Source organism: Pseudophryne corroboree, chromosome 2, assembly GCF_028390025.1.
Source record: "Pseudophryne corroboree isolate aPseCor3 chromosome 2, aPseCor3.hap2, whole genome shotgun sequence".
Taxonomy (NCBI): Eukaryota; Metazoa; Chordata; class Amphibia; order Anura; family Myobatrachidae; genus Pseudophryne; species Pseudophryne corroboree.
The window spans coordinates 902,953,216-902,969,998 of record NC_086445.1 but is presented as its reverse complement, the minus strand read 5'-3'; the positions used below and the strand labels follow the sequence as shown (position 1 = coordinate 902,969,998).

At 47.7% G+C, this 16,783-nt stretch overlaps 1 protein-coding gene across 2 annotated transcripts in view; it reads left to right on the top strand.

Annotated features, from left to right (window-relative positions):
• The window catches only part of ORAI2 (ORAI calcium release-activated calcium modulator 2), a 113,391-nt gene that overhangs the window by 62,116 nt on the left and 34,492 nt on the right, over positions 1 to 16,783 (top strand). The window contains exon 1 of one of the 2 annotated variants that reach the window (XM_063956054.1): positions 5,833 to 5,925. The exons of the other annotated variant lie outside the window; for it this stretch is intronic. The gene's annotated coding sequence lies outside the window, so the exon portion shown is untranslated. Of the gene's footprint in view, positions 1 to 5,832; positions 5,926 to 16,783 lie in introns of those variants that run through there. 2 annotated transcript variants of the gene reach the window in all.

Here is a 16,783-nt window from a genome sequence, read left to right as displayed (position 1 = left end):
GGAGGCGGTATTGGAAGCCATTCACAAGCTGTATTCCCAGCAGGTGATAATCAAGGTACCCCTCCTACAACAGGGAAAGGGGTATTATTCCACGCTGTTTGTGGTACCGAAGCCGGACGGCTCGATGAGACCTATTTTAAATCTGAAATCCTTGAACACTTACATACAAAGGTTCAAATTCAAGATGGAGTCACTCAGAGCAGTGATAGCGAACCTGGAAGAAGGGGACTATATGGGGTCTCTGGACATCAAGGATGCTTACCTCCATGTCCCAATTTGCCCTTCTCACCAAGGGTACCTCAGGTTTGTGGTACAGAACTGTCACTATCAGTTTCAGACGCTGCCGTTTGGATTGTCCACGGCACCCCGGGTCTTTACCAAGGTAATGGCCGAAATGATGATTCTTCTTCGAAGAAAAGGCGTCTTAATTATCCCTTACTTGGACGATCTCCTGATAAGGGTAAAGTCCAGGGAACAGTTAGAGGTCGGAGTAGCACTATCTCAAGTAGTGCTACGACAGCACGGGTGGATTCTAAATATTCCAAAATCGCAGCTGATTCCGACGACACGTCTGCTGTTCCTAGGGATGATTCTGGACACAGTCCAGAAAAAGGTGTTTCTCCCGGAGGAGAAAGCCAGGGAGTTATCCGAGCTAGTCAGGAACCTCCTAAAACCAGGCCAAGTGTCAGTGCATCAATGCACAAGGGTCCTGGGAAAAATGGTGGCTTCTTACGAAGCGATTCCATTTGGCAGATTCCACGCAAGAACTTTTCAGTGGGATCTGCTGGACAAATGGTCCGGATCGCATCTTCAGATGCATCAGCGGATAACCCTGTCTCCAAGGACAAGGGTGTCTCCCCTGTGGTGGTTGCAGAGTGCTCATCTTCTAGAGGGCCGCAGATTCGGCATTCAGGACTGGGTCCTGGTGACCACGGATGCCAGCCTGAGAGGCTGGGGAGCAGTCACACAGGGAAGAAATTTCCAGGGCTTGTGGTCAAGCCTGGAGACATCACTTCACATAAATATCCTGGAGCTAAGAGCCATCTACAATGCTCTGAGCCTAGCAAGACCTCTGCTTCAAGGTCAGCCGGTGCTGATCCAGTCGGACAACATCACGGCAGTCGCCCACGTAAACAGACAGGGCGGCACAAGAAGCAGGAGGGCAATGACAGAAGTTGCAAGGATTCTTCGCTGGGCAGAAAATCATGTGATAGCACTGTCAGCAGTGTTCATTCCGGGTGTGGACAACTGGGAAGCAGACTTCCTCAGCAGACACGACCTCCACCCGGGGGAGTGGGGACTTCACCCAGAAGTCTTCCACATGATTGTGAACCATTGGGAAAAACCAAAGGTGGACATGATGGCGTCCCGCCTCAACAAAAAACTAGACAGATATTGCGCCAGGTCAAGGGACCCTCAGGCAATAGCTGTGGACGCTCTGGTAACACCATGGGTGTACCAGTCAGTGTATGTGTTCCCTCCTCTGCCTCTCATACCCAAGGTACTGAGGATCATAAGAAGGAGAGGAGTAAGGACTATACTCGTGGCTCCGGATTGGCCAAGAAGGACTTGGTACCCGGAACTTCAAGAGATGCTCACAGAGGACCCGTGGCCTCTACCTCTAAGAAAGGACCTGCTCCAGCAGGGACCCTGTCTCTTCCAAGACTTACCGCGGCTGCGTTTGACGGCATGGCGGTTGAACGCCGGATCCTGAAGGAAAAAGGCATTCCGGATGAAGTCATCCCTACCCTGATCAAAGCCAGGAAGGATGTTACCGAACAACATTATCACCGTATTTGGTGTAAATATGTTGCGTGGTGCGAGGCCAGGAAGGCCCCTACAGAGGAATTTCAACTGGGTCGTCTCCTGCATTTCCTACAAACAGGACTGTCTATGGGCCTAAAATTAGGGTCCATTATTGTTCAGATTTTGGCCCTGTCGATTTTCTTCCAAAAAGAACTGGCTTCAGTTCCTGAAGTACAGACGTTTGTCAAGGGGGTACTGCATATACAACCTCCTTTTGTGCCTCCAGTGGCACCTTGGGATCTAAATGTAGTTTTAGGATTCCTAAAATCACATTGGTTTGAACCACTTTCCACTGTGGACTTAAAATATCTCACATGGAAGGTGGTAATGCTGTTAGCCCTGGCTTCAGCCAGGCGTGTCTCAGAATTGGCGGCTTTATCCTATAAAAGCCCTTACCTAATTTTTCATACGGACAGGGCAGAATTGAGGACTCGTCCTCAATTTCTCCCTAAGGTGGTTTCAGCATTTCACTTGAACCAGCCTATTGTGGTGCCTGCGGCTACTAGGGACTTGGAGGACTCCAAGTTGCTGGACGTAGTCAGGGCCCTGAAAATATATGTTTCCAGGACGGCTGGAGTCAGAAAATCTGACTCGCTATTTATCCTGTATGCACCCAACAAGCTGGGTGCTCCTGCTTCTAAGCAGACTATTGCTCGCTGGATTTGTAGTACAATTCAGCTTGCACATTCTGTGGCAGGCCTGCCACAGCCAAAATCTGTAAATGCCCATTCCACAAGGAAGGTGGGCTCATCTTGGGCGGCTGCCCGAGGGGTCTCGGCTTTACAACTTTGCCGAGCAGCTACTTGGTCAGGGGCAAACACGTTTGCTAAATTCTACAAATTTGATTCCCTGGCTGAGGAGGACCTGGAGTTCTCTAATTCGGTGCTGCAGAGTCATCCGCACTCTCCCGCCCGTTTGGGAGCTTTGGTATAATCCCCATGGTCCTTACGGAGTCCCCAGCATCCACTTAGGACGTTAGAGAAAATAAGAATTTACTTACCGATAATTCTATTTCTCATAGTCCGTAGTGGATGCTGGGCGCCCATCCCAAGTGCGGATTGTCTGCAATACTTGTACATAGTTATTGTTACAAAAATCGGGTTATTATTGTTGTGAGCCATCTTTTCAGAGGCTCCTCTGTTATCATGCTGTTAACTGGGTTCAGATCACAGGTTGTACGGTGTGATTGGTGTGGCTGGTATGAGTCTTACCCGGGATTCAATATCCTTCCTTATTGTATACGCTCGTCCGGGCACAGTATCCTAACTGAGGCTTGCAGGAGGGTCATAGGGGGAGGAGCCAGTGCACACCAGGTAGTCCTAAAGCTTTTACTTTTGTGCCCAGTCTCCTGCGGAGCCGCTATCCCCCATGGTCCTTACGGAGTCCCCAGCATCCACTACGGACTATGAGAAATAGAATTATCGGTAAGTAAATTCTTATTATTAAATTTAATCATGAGAAAATTGAGATAGTAATAAGAGGTTCTACATTTGTGTAATTGTGTATATCCATACCTGGTAATCACCTGATTGTCTATCATTGTGAGAAACCTGCTGGCCATGAAAGGCTGATGGTATAAGTAATAGCATCCAACTTTACCGGTGGTGTGGGATGTCAGCCGAGAATGGCCTTACTTTTAAAGCCCCGATCATTTAGAAGGCAAAACCAGGTTTTGCCTTGTAAATGATTGCCACTTGGAAAATGCGTCCATTCTCGGCCGACATATCACACCACCGGCAAATTCTGATCCTATTACATTTACAGTACCCCCAGATCTCTAAGCATGTTTGAAAGAAATTACCCATTGGAAAAAGTGTTTCAGCAATTTATGAATGTAGTACATTGAATTATTATATCTCGACCTTTCAAAATACTATTAACTTTTACACTTCTTTAGAGACAGAAATACCGTTATTGTGATTTTGAAACCTGGACTGGTATCAAAAGCAGAAGACCGTGTTTAATTTTCCTCACTAAATAAGGTCAATTTTATTGTCTTGGAAAGTTGTGTTTCAAGATTGAGAGAATTTAACATAATCTACAAAGAATGTTTTAGATCAATTTAACATAGTGAAAGCTAGGAATAAAATTGCAGAGAAACAGGTTTTGCGTTACTGGACCAACAAATTCATTTACATAAATTATTACATTAATACTGAAAGTAAAGAGTCATGGAGGTCTCAATTTGTTCTTTTACAGTAGTTTTGTTAATATATACTTGTATATACAGTATGCAAACTAACATTATTTCTCTAACGTCCTAGTGGATGCTGGGGACTCCGTAAGGACCATGGGGAATAGACGGGCCCCGCAGGAGACAGGGCACTCCAAGAAAGAATTAGGACTACTGGTGTGCACTGGCTCCTCTCTCCATGCCCCTCCTCCAAACCCCAGTTAGAATCTGTGCCCGGACGGAGCTGGGTGCATTTTGGTGAGCTCTCCTGAGCTTGCTAATAAGAAAGTATTTTAGTTAGGTTTTTTATTTTCAGAGAGCGTCTGCTGGCAACAGACTCTCTGCTACGTGGGACTGAGGGGAGAGAAGCAAACCTACTAACTGCGGCTAGGTTGCGCTTCTTAGGCTACTGGACACCATTAGCTCCAGAGGGATCGAACACAGGAACTTAACCTTGGTCGTCCGTTCCCGGAGCCGCGCCGCCGTCCCCCTCGCAGAGCCAGAAGACAGAAGCCGGCGGGTGAAGCAAGAAGACGTCAAAATCGGTGGCAGAAGACTCCTGTCTTCATATGAGGTAGCGCACAGCACTGCAGCTGTGCGCCATTGCTCCCACACTAACCCACACACTCCGGTCACTGTAGGGCGCAGGGGGGGGCGCCTTGGGCAGCAATTGAGTACCTCCTGGCAAAATAGGGCATATATACAGCTGGGCACTGTAATATGCATGAGCCCCCGCCATTATTTTTACACAAAATCGCGGGACAGAAGCCCGCCGCTGAGGGGGCGGGGCTTCTTCCTCAGCACTCACCAGCGCCATTTTCTCTCCACAGCTCCGCTGAGAGGAAGCTCCCCAGGCTCTCCCCTGCAGAAGCACGATAGAAGAGGGTGAAAAAGAGAGGGGGGGCACATAAATTTGGCGTAAAAACAATATATACAGCAGCTACTGGGTTAACACTAAGTTACTGTGTGATTCCTGGGTCATATAGCGCTGGGGTGTGTGCTGGCATACTCTCTCTCTGTCTCTCCAAAGGGCCTTGTGGGGGAACTGTCTTCAAATAGAGCATCCCCTGTGTGTGTGGTGTGTCGGTACGTGTGTGTCGACATGTCTGAGGTAAAAGGCTCCCCTAAGGAGGAGATAGAGCAAATATGTGTGTGAGAGGGTGTCTCCGTCGACAACGCCGACACCTGTTTGGATATGTGTAAGTGCTAAGGTGAATTTATTGCACAAAAGATTAGAGAACAGACAGGAAATCTACCCATGTCTGTACCTATGGCGCAGAGACCTTCAGAGTCTCACAATGCTCACTATCCAAAATAATAAACACTGATATCGACACGGAGTTTGACTCTAGTGTCAACTACGATAATGCAAAGTTACAGCCAAAATGGCAGAAAAGTATTCAATATATGATTATTGTAATAAAAGATGATTTGCATAGTGTGTGTAGTTTAGCTGAATTAGCGTAGCTGAATCATTTTTGGGAGAAAGATTTCAAAGGGAGAAAATTTCTAAGGGTTTCGTCTGGGACTTATACTGGACTACTTTGTGATCAATTTGCATGGACTATGAAGTAACCTCATATCTCATTGTTCTCTTACCAGGTATGTCTAGTGGAACAACAATCCCCAGCAAGCTGTACTGAGTCTGCTAATTATCATATAGGAATATCATGAATGCCTAGCTATAGGTATGTCTAGTGGAACAACAATCCCCAGCAAGCTGTACTGAGTCTGCTAATTATCATATAGGAATATCATGAATGCCTAGCTATAGGTATGTCTAGTGGAACAACAATCCCCAGCAAGCTGTACTGAGTCTGCTAATTATCATATAGGAATATCATGAATGCCTAGCTATAGGTATGTCTAGTGGAACAACAATCCCAAGCAAGCTGTACTGAGTCTGCTAATTATCATATAGGAATATCATGAATGCCTAGCTATAGGTATGTCTAGTGTATTAAATATTATTAGCAGATTTATTCAAGTTTTATTTGTAGTTATTTGGGGTATGTGTAATGGTTTCATCCCTACACACCATTTGTTTGTTTAAGTTGTATTGCTCCAAATGGGTGATGGGCTAGGGGAGGGTCCAATCAATCAATATGCTTACATACACATGTTTGGGCTTTATATTAGTGTGTAGTTTAGCTGAATTAGCGTAGCTGAATCATTTTTGGGAGAAAGATTTCAAAGGGAGAAAATTTCTAAGGGTTTCGTCTGGGACTTATACTGGACTTTAACTGGACGGAAACTGCATGGAAACTCCAAACAAAAGCAAATAAATCATCACAATCCACAAATATTTGGACTGCAGCTACAAATGTTTGTACACACCTACTATTCTCCAAACCTCACTTACCCAGGAAACTATACATTCACTTTCTGCAAAAACACCTGCAATACAACTTTCTCTATCGTCCTAGTGGATGCTGGGGTTCCTGAAAGGACCATGGGGAATAGCGGCTCCGCAGGAGACAGGGCACAAAAAGTAAAGCTTTAGGATCAGGTGGTGTGCACTGGCTCCTCCCCCTATGACCCTCCTCCAAGCCTCAGTTAGATTTTTGTGCCCGGCCGAGAAGGGTGCAATCTAGGTGGCTCTCCTAAAGAGCTGCTTAGAAAAGTTTAGCTTAGGTTTTTTATTTTACAGTGAGTCCTGCTGGCAACAGGATCACTGCAACGAGGGACTTAGGGGAGAAGAAGTGAACTCACCTGCGTGCAGGATGGATTGGCTTCTTTGGCTACTGGACATTAGCTCCAGAGGGACGATCACAGGTACAGCCTGGATGGTCACCGGAGCCTCGCCGCCGGCCCCCTTGCAGATGCTGAAACAAGAAGAAGGTCCAGAATCGGCGGCATGAAGACTCCTCAGTCTTCTTAAGGTAGCGCACAGCACTGCAGCTGTGCGCCATTTCCTCTCAGCACACTTCACACGGCAGTCACTGAGGGTGCAGGGCGCTGGGAGGGGGGCGCCCTGGGAGGCAATGAAAACCTATTTTTGGCTAAAAATACCTCACATATAGCCTCCGGGGGCTATATGGAGATATTTAACCCCTGCCAGAATCCGTTAAGAGCGGGAGACGAGGCCGCCGAAAAAGGGGCGGGGCCTATCTCCTCAGCACACAGCGCCATTTTCCCTCACAGAAAGGCTGGAGGGAAGGCTCCCAGGCTCTCCCCTGCACTGCACTACAGAAACAGGGTTAAAACAGAGAGGGGGGGCACTAATTTGGCGTTTAGAAATATATAAAAAAGATGCTATTAGGGAAAACACTTATATAAGGTTGTCCCTATATAATTATAGCGTTTTTGGTGTGTGCTGGCAAACTCTCCCTCTGTCTCTCCAAAGGGCTAGTAGGTCCTGTCCTCTATCAGAGCATTCCCTGTGTGTGTGCTGTGTGTCGGTACGTGTGTGTCGACATGTATGAGGACGATGTTGGTGAGGAGGCGGAGCAATTGCCTGTAATGGTGATGTCACTCTCTAGGGAGTCGACACCGGAATGGATGGCTTATTTAGGGAATTACGTGATAATGTCAACACGCGCCAAGGTCGGTTGACGACATGAGACGGCCGACAAACAATTAGTACCGGTCCAGACGTCTCAAAAACACCGTCAGGGGTTTTAAAACGCCCGTTTACTTTAGTCGGTCGACACAGACACAGACAGGGACACTGAATCCAGTGTCGACGGTGAATAAACAAACGTATTCCTTATTAGGGCCACACGTTAAGGGCAATGAAGGAGGTGTTACATATTTCTGATACTACAAGTACCACAAAAGAGGGTATTATGTGGGATGTGAAAAAACTACCGTAGTTTTTCCTGAATCAGATAAATTAAATGAAGTGTGTGATGATGCGTGGGTTCCCCCCGATAGAAAATATGGGCGGTATACCCTTTCCCGCCAGAAGTTAGGGCGCGTTGGGAAACACCCCTTAGGGTGGATAAGGCGCTCACACGCTTATCAGAACAAGTGGCGGTACCGTCTATAGATAGGGCCGTCCTCAAGGAGCCAGCTGACAGGAGGCTGGAAAATATCATAAAAAGTATATACACACATACTGGTGTTATACTGCGACCAGCGATCGCCTCAGCCTGGATGTGCAGAGCTGGGGTGGCTTGGTCGGATTCCCTGACTAAAAATATTGATACCCTTGACAGGGACAGTATTTTATTGACTATAGAGCATTTAAGGATGCATTTCTATATATGCGAGATGCACAGAGGGATATTTGCACTCTGGCATCAAGAGTAAGTGCGATGTCCATATCTGCCAGAAGATGTTTATGGACACGACAGTGGTCAGGTGATGCAGATTCCAAACGGCACAAAGGTGTATTGCCGTATAAAGGAAGAGGAGTTATTTGGGGTCGGTCCATCGGACCTGGTGGCCACGGCAACTGCTGGAAAATCCACCGTTTTTACCCTAAGTCACATCTCTGCAGAAAAAGACACCGTCTTTTCAGCTTCAGTCCTTTCGTCCCTATAAGAGTCATATCTGCCCAGGGATAGAGGAAAGGGAAGAAGACTGCAGCAGGCAGCCCATTCCCAGGAACAGAAGCGTTCCACCGCTTCTGACAAGCTCTCAGCATGACGCTGAGACCGTACAGGACCCCTGGATCCTACAAGTAGTATCCCAGGGGTACAGATTGGAATGTCGAGACGTTTCCCCTGCGCAGGCTCCTGAAGTCTGCTTTACCAAGGTCTCCCTCCGACAAGGAGGCAGTATGGGAAACAATTCACGAGCTGTATTCCCAGCAGGTGATAATTAAATTACCCCTCCTACAACAAGAAAAGGGGTATTATTCCACACTATATTGTGGTACTGAAGCCAAAAGGCTAGGTGAGACCTATTCTAAATCTAAAAAAATTTGAACACTTACAAAGGTTCAAATCAAGATGGAGTCACTCAGAGCAGTGATAACGAACCGGGAAGAAGGGGACTATATGGTGTCCCGAGACATCAGGGATGCTTACCTCCATGTCCCAAATTTGCCCTTATCACTAAGGGTACCTCAGGTTCGTGGTACAGAACTGTCACTATCAGTTTCAGACGCTGCCGTTTGGATTGTCCACGGCACCCCGGGTCTTTACCAAGGTAATGGCCGAAATGATGGTTCTTCTTCGAAGAAAAGGCGTCTTAATTATCCCTTACTTGGACGATCTCCTGATAAGGGCAAAGTCCAGGGAACAGTTGGAGGTCGGAGTAGCACTATCTCGGATACTGTTACAACAGCAGGGGTGGATTCTAAATATTCCAAAATCGCAGCTGATCCCGACAACAAGTCTCCTGTGCTTAGGGATGATTCTGGACACAGTCCAGAAAAAGGTGTTTCTCCCGGAAGAGAAAGCCAGGGAGTTATCCGAGCTAGTCAGGAACCTCCTAAAATCAGTGCATCATTGCACAAGGGCCATGGTAAAAAAATGGTGACTTCCTTCGAAGCAATTCCAGTCGGCAGATTTCATGCAAGAACTTTTCAGTGGGATCTGCTGGACAAATGGTCCGGATCGCATCTTCAGATGCATCAGCGGATAACCCTATATCCAAGGACAAGGGTGTCTCTCCTGTGGTGGTTACAGAGTGCTCATCTTCTAGAGGGCCGCAGATTCGGCATTCAGTTTTGGATGTTGGTGACCACGGAGGCCAGCCCGAGAGGCTGGGGAGCAGTCACACAAGGAAAAAATTTCCAGGGAGTGTGATCAAGTCTGGAGACTTTTCTCCACATAAATATAGCTAAGGGTAAATTTATAATGCTCTAAGCTTAGCAAGACCTCTGCTTCAAGGTCAGCCGGTATTGATCCAGTGGGATAAAACATCACGGCAGTCGCCCACGTAAATAGACAGGGCGGCACAAGAAGCAGGAGGGCAGTGGCAAAAACTGCAAGGACTTTTCGCTGGGCGGAAAATCATGTGATAGCACTGTCAGCAGTGTTTCATTCCGGGAATGGAAACTGGGAAGCAGACTTCCTCAGTAGGCACGACCTCCACCCGGCAGAGTGGGAACTTCATGGGGAAGTTTTCCACATGATTGTAAACCGTTGGGAATTACCAAAGGTGGACATGATGGCGTCCCGTCTGAACAAAAAACGGGACAGGTATTGCGCCAGGTTAAGAGACCCTCAGGCAATAGCTGTGGACGTTCTGGTAACACCGTGGGTGTACCAGTCGGTGTATGTGTTCCATCCTCTGCTTTTCATACCTAAGGTACTGAGAATTATAAGACGTAGAGGAGTAAGAACTATACTCATGGCTCCGGATTGGCCAAGAAGGACTTGGTACCCGGAACTTCAAGAGATGCTCACAGAGGACTTATGGCCTCTGCCGCTAAGAAGGGACTTGTTTCAGCAAGTACCATGTCTGTTCCAAGACTTACCGCAGCTGCGTTTGACGGCATGGCGGTGGAACGCCGGATCCTAAGGGAAAAGGCATTCAGGAAGAGGTCATTCCTACCCTGGTCAAAGCCAGAAAGGAGGTGACCGCACAACATTATCACCACATGTGGCGAAAATATGTTGCGTGGTGGTGAGGCCAGGAAGGCCCCACGAAGAAATTTCAACTCGGTCGATTCCTGCATTTCCTGCAAACAGGAGTGTCTATGGGCCTCAAATTGGGGTCCATTAAGGTTCAAATTTCGTCCCTGTCGATTTTTCTTCCAGAAAGAATTGGCTTCAGTTCCTGAAGTCCAGAGGTTGTCAAGGGAGTATTGCATATACAACCCCCTTTTGTGCCTCCAGTGGCACTGTGGGATCTCAACGTAGTTCTGGGATTCCTCAAAACACATTGGTTTAAAACCAGTCAAATCTGTGGATTTGAAGCATCTCACATGAAAAGTGAACATGCTCTTGGACCTGGCCTGGACCAGGCGAGTGTCAAATTGGTGGTTTTTTTCTCAAAAAAGCCCATATCTGTTTGTCCATTCGGACAGGGCAGAGCTGCGGACTCGTCCCCAGTTCTCTCCCTAAGGTGGTGTCAGTGTTTCACCTGAACCAGCTTATTGTGGTGTCTTGCGCCTACTAGGGACTTGGAGGACTCCAAGTTGCTAGATGTGGTCATGGCCCTGAAAATATAGGTTCCAGGACGGCTGGAGTCAGGAAAACTGACTTGCTGTTATCCTGTATGCACCCAACAAACTGGGTGCTCTTGCTTCTAAGCAGACTTTTGCTAGTTGGATGTGTAATACAATTCAGCTTGCACATTCTGTGGCAGGCCTGCCACAGCCAAAATATGTAAATGCCCATTCCACAAGGAAGGTGGGCTCATCTTGGGCGGCTGCCCGAGGGGTCTCGGCTTTACAACTTTGCCGAGCGGCTATTTAGTCAGGGGCAAACACGTTTGTAAAATCCTACAAATTTGATACCCTGGCTAAGGAGGACCTGGAGTTCTCTCATTCGGTGCTGCAGAGTCATCCGCACTCTCCCGCCCGTTTGGGAGCTTTGGTATAATCCCCATGGTCCTTTCAGGAACCCCAGCATCCACTAGGACGATAGAGAAAATAAGAATTTACTTACCGATAATTCTATTTCTCGGAGTCCGTAGTGGATGCTGGGCGCCCATCCCAAGTGCGGATTATCTGCATTACTTGTACATAGTTACAAAAATCGGGTTATTATTTGTTGTGAGCCATCTTTTCAGAGGCTCCGCTGTTATCATACTGTTAACTGGGTTCAGATCACAGGTTGTACAGTGTGATTGGTGTGGCTGGTATGAGTCTTACCCGGGATTCATAAATCCTTCCTTATTGTGTACGCTCGTCCGGGCACAGTATCCTAACTGAGGCTTGGAGGAGGGTCATAGGGGGAGGAGCCAGTGCACACCACCTGATCCTAAAGCTTTACTTTTTGTGCCCTGTCTCCTGCGGAGCCGCTATTCCCCATGGTCCTTTCAGGAACCCCAGCATCCACTACGGACTCCGAGAAATAGAATTATCGGTAAGTAAATTCTTATTTTTACTCTGACCCTGCAAATACCTGGAAAACAAATGTTTTATTGAGAAGCATATTTGATGAAGTAACACTGACTTGTGGTTTGCCAACACTGTGTTATTTTCCATCTAACATCAATAAATATTTGATTTACTGGTAATTTGTAGATATTAACATCATTTTAAATACTTGCAAATCGTATTTCTTTCTGCAAACTTCACTGCTCTCTCATACAGCCACCACTCCTCCTCCTATTCTCATTTTACTACCAGTTTTCACCCCATCCACACTATGGCCAGGCTGGCAACCCCCATTACTCATTGTCTTTCTAATCCTTTATTCTGTCCCCTGTTACCACCTCAATCATCTCTCCCAGTCTCCTACATCTCATCCTCTCTCCTCTCCTCTGTCTGCCTCCCTACCCCTCTTCTGTTTCCCCATTACAATTCACTTCTGCCCCTTCACACCATTTATACCCCACCACTCAACCCTGCTCTCTCCCTCCTCTGCCTGTCTCCTCGCCTCTCCTCCACCAGTATCAAACTGCACTCCCTCCCTGTCTCACTCATGCAGTCTCCCTTCCTAGCCAAGGCCCCAGCACCATCATCACACCCTCTTTATCCTTTCCTTCCAAATTACTCCTACCTCAACGCTACAGCAATCCTGATAATCTCATTCACATCTCTCCCACAAACTCATACCCCCTATCCTGTGCACTCTGGAATGCCAGATCTATTTGCAACAAACTGGCCCCCACTCATGACCTTTTCATTTCCAACTCCCTGCACCTCCTGGCCATTACAGAAACCTGGATTACTCCTCATGACACCACTTCTCCTGCTGCTCTCTCTGCTGGGGGCCTCACATTCTCACACACACCCCGACCCGGGGGTCGCCATGAGGGTGGTGTTGGGATCCTTTTACCCTCAAGCTACACATACCAACTTATACCTCCAGAACCTTCTCTTACATTCTCTACATTTGAGGTCCATGCAATACGCCTCTACCAACCTACTAATCTTCGAGTTGCTGTAATTTACCGTCCACCTGGCATTTCCTCCAAATTCCTCGACAACTTTGCTTCCTGGCTACCTCACTTCCTCTCTTCTGACATTCCCTCCATTATTCTAGGTGATTTCAACATCCCTATCGATAACCCCACAAAATCACCTGCCTCTAAACTCCTTAACCTCACCTCTTCACTTGGTCTCTCCCAGTGGACCACCTCACCCTCCCATGTGAACGGGAGCTCACTGGATCTGGTTTTCACTCACCGCTGTGATATTTCTGATTTCTCCAATTCCCCTTTTCCCCTCTCTGACCACCACTTGCTCTCTTTTAACTTATCTATCTCTGCTTCCCCATCTCTCCCTCCTAAGGCTACCATCACGAAGTGTAACATTGAGGCTATTGACACCTGATCCCTATCCTCCCTGTTTGACTCCCTTCTCTCTCCTCTTCTCTCTCTCACATGCCCTGAACAAGCCACATCCCTATACAATGCATCTCTTACTTCTGCCCTTGACTCTGTTGCTCCACCAACCACTATTCACCCTCGCATATCAACACCTCAACCCTGGCACACCAAATGCACCAGATATCTACAAAAATGCTCACGTACTGCCGAGCGACAGTGGAGGAAATCACGCTCTAAAGCAGACTTCCTCCATTTCAAATTCATGCTCTCATCCTTCAGTACTGCCCTTTCCCTTGCTAAACAATCATACTTCAAAATCCTCATTTTTACCCAGTCTTCCAACCCCCGGCGCCTCTTTGCCACTGTTAACTCCCTCCTCTGCCCACCACCACCTCCTCATTGTCTGCTCTTGACTTTACCACTTATTTCACATCCAAGATTGACTCCATACGTCAGGATATCACATCCCACCAGACCAGCAACCAGCCACCACCCATCCCTTGCCACCCCTCCCCTTCCCTCTTACCAACTCTGACATCTTTCTCCCATGTATCTGGCGAGGAAGTCATGGCCCTCATCCATTCCTCCCCCCCCCCCACAACCTCCCCGCTCGACCCTATCCCCTCCCACCTCCTCCGCTACCTCTCTCCTTCTGCCTGTTCCCATCTTGCCCACCTTCTCAATCTCTCCCTTTCATCAGGCACTGTCCCCTCTGCCTTCAAGCATGCTCTTGTCTCCCCTATTCTTAAAAAAACCTACCCTTGATCCTAACACTCTCTCCAACTATCGACCCATCTCTCTTCTCCGCTTTGCCTCCAAACTTCTTGAGCGTATTGTCTATAATCGCCTCACTGCCTTTCTTTCCTCTCACTCACTGCTTGACCCATTCCAGTCTGGTTTCCGTTCTCTCCACTCCACTGAAACTGCCCTCACAAAAGTCTGCAATGACCTCCATGCAGCCAAATCTATGGGCCACTACTCTCTGCTTATTCTTCTTGACCTCTCTGCTGCTTTTGACACTGTGGACCACCCTCTCCTTCTGCAAATCCTTCACTCGCTTGGTCTGCGTGATACTGCCCTCTCCTGGCTGTCCTCCTACCTCTCTGATCGTTCCTTCTGTCTCCTCTCATGATGCTACCTCCCCCCCCCACTTCCACTAACTGTTGGTGTCCCCCAAGGCTCTGTTCTTGGTCCTCTCCTTTTCTCTCTCTATACGTCCTCTTTAGGTGAACTCATTAGTTCTTTTAACTTCCAATACCACCTCTATGCTGATGACACTCAAATCTACCTCTCCTCCCCTGATCTCTCCACGGCTCTCCTCACTCGTACCTCAAACTGTCTTTCTGCTATCTCTTCCTGGATGTCTCAGCGCTTTCTTAAACTCAACATGTCTAAGACTGAGCTGATCATCTTCCCACCCTCCCGCACAGCCTCACCTCCCACAATCTCATTATCCATTGATGGCACGACTATCTCCCCTAGCCCCCAAGTACGCTGTCTTGGCGTAATCCTTGACTCCTCCCTCTCCTTCAAACCACACATTCAGCACCTCTCACAAACCTGTCATTTTCATCTCAAAAACATTTCCAGAATCAGACCTTTTCTCACCCAGGATGCCACTAAGATCATTATTCACTCACTCATTATTTCCAGACTGGACTACTGTAATCTCCTCTTAACTGGCCTCCCTGACAATTACCTCTCTCCACTCCAATCTATCCTCAATGCTGCTGCCAGGCTCATATTCCTCACCAAACGCACTACGTCTACCTCCCCTCTCCTACAGGCCCTCCACTGGCTTTCCTTCCCTTTCAGAATCCAATTCAAACTTCTCACACTCACTTACAAAGCTCTCACCCACTCCTCTCCCATCTACATCTCTGACCTTATCTCCCTTTACTCTCCCACCCGTCCTCTTCGCTCTGCTAATGCACGCCGACTCTCCTGTCTTCTGATTACTTCCTCCCACTCCTATCTCCAAGATTTTTCACGTGCTGCTCCCTTTCTCTGGAATTCTTTACCTCTCCCCCTCAGACTCTCCACCTCTCTACAAAACTTCAAACGGGCTCTTAAGACCCATTTCTTTACCAAACCTAGCCAAATCTCAACCTAACCCTCTGTTCCACGCTCTCTATGTACCCCATCTGTGTCACCCCTGTCTGTCTACCCATCCCCTTAGAATGTAAGCTCTCACGAGTAGGGCCCTCTTCCCTCATGTGCTTATACGTTTCTTACTTTAATAATCCTCAACTGCCCAGATCCCGCAGTTTTTTGGCCACCTGGAACTTATCTCTATGTTTACTGGTGTAGTTATGCTTAGTTGCCCTGTACTTGTCCTATATTGTCTTCAACTGTAAGTCACTGTTTTCCTGTTTTGATTATGTGCATATGTACTCTGTAATTGGGCACTGCGGAACCCTTGTGGCGCCATATAAATAAAGGATAATAATAATAATTTGCATATCACTGATGACTCATTTGTCCCTGACACAAGGGTACACATGTTTAAGGGGAAGAAAGCTGAGGTAAATTTCCCTCCTCTCATGAGGAAAAAGAGTGGGAATCTCCAGACAAGAGACTGCAGCTTCCCACAAAGAATTCTCAGGCAGTATCCTTTCCCCACTAGGGCCAGGATGTTATGGGAATCTTCCCCTAGGGTGTCACGTTTACCCAGAAGGTAGCCCTAGCTATTCTCAGGGATCCTGCAGATAGCGTGCACATTCTGGTACACTACTCAGACCGGCGACTGTGTCGGCATGGGTTTATAGCGCTGGGGCGGCGTGGACAGGTACCTTATCAGCAGAAATTGAGACCCTAGTATATATATATATATATATATATTTTACCGGCACAGCCTAGGAAAGCACGTCATTATCAAATGCAGCTTTTCGAACAAAGAAACAAGAAAGTCCGAGGTGCGTCCTTTCTTGCCAGAGGCGGGGCCAGAGGAAAGAAGCTGCACAACACAGCTAGTTCCCAGGAACAGAAGTCCTCCCCGGCCTCTATGAAAATCCACTGCATGTCGCTGGGGCTCCACAGACGGAGCTAGGCCCGGTGGGGGCACGCTTTCGTAAGTTCTGCAACAAGTGGGTTCACTCCCTGTTAGATCCCTGGGCAATAGATATTGTGTCCCAGGGATACAAGCTGGACTTTGAGAAGATGCCTCCTCACTGACGGCCCTGCCGGCTTCCCCCCACGAGAGGGAAACAGGGTTAACTGCAATTCACAAATTGTATCTTCAACAGGTGGTGGTCAAGGTTCCCCTCCTTCGACAAGGAGGGGGTTATTATTCGACCATGTGGTAGTCCCGAAACCAGACGGTTCGGTCAGACCCATATTGAATTTAAAATCCCCTGAACATATACCTGAAAAGGTTCAAGTTCAAGATGGAATCGCTAAGAGCGGTCGTTACAAGCCTGAAAGGGGGAGATTTTATCGTGACTCGGAACATAAAGGCGGCATACC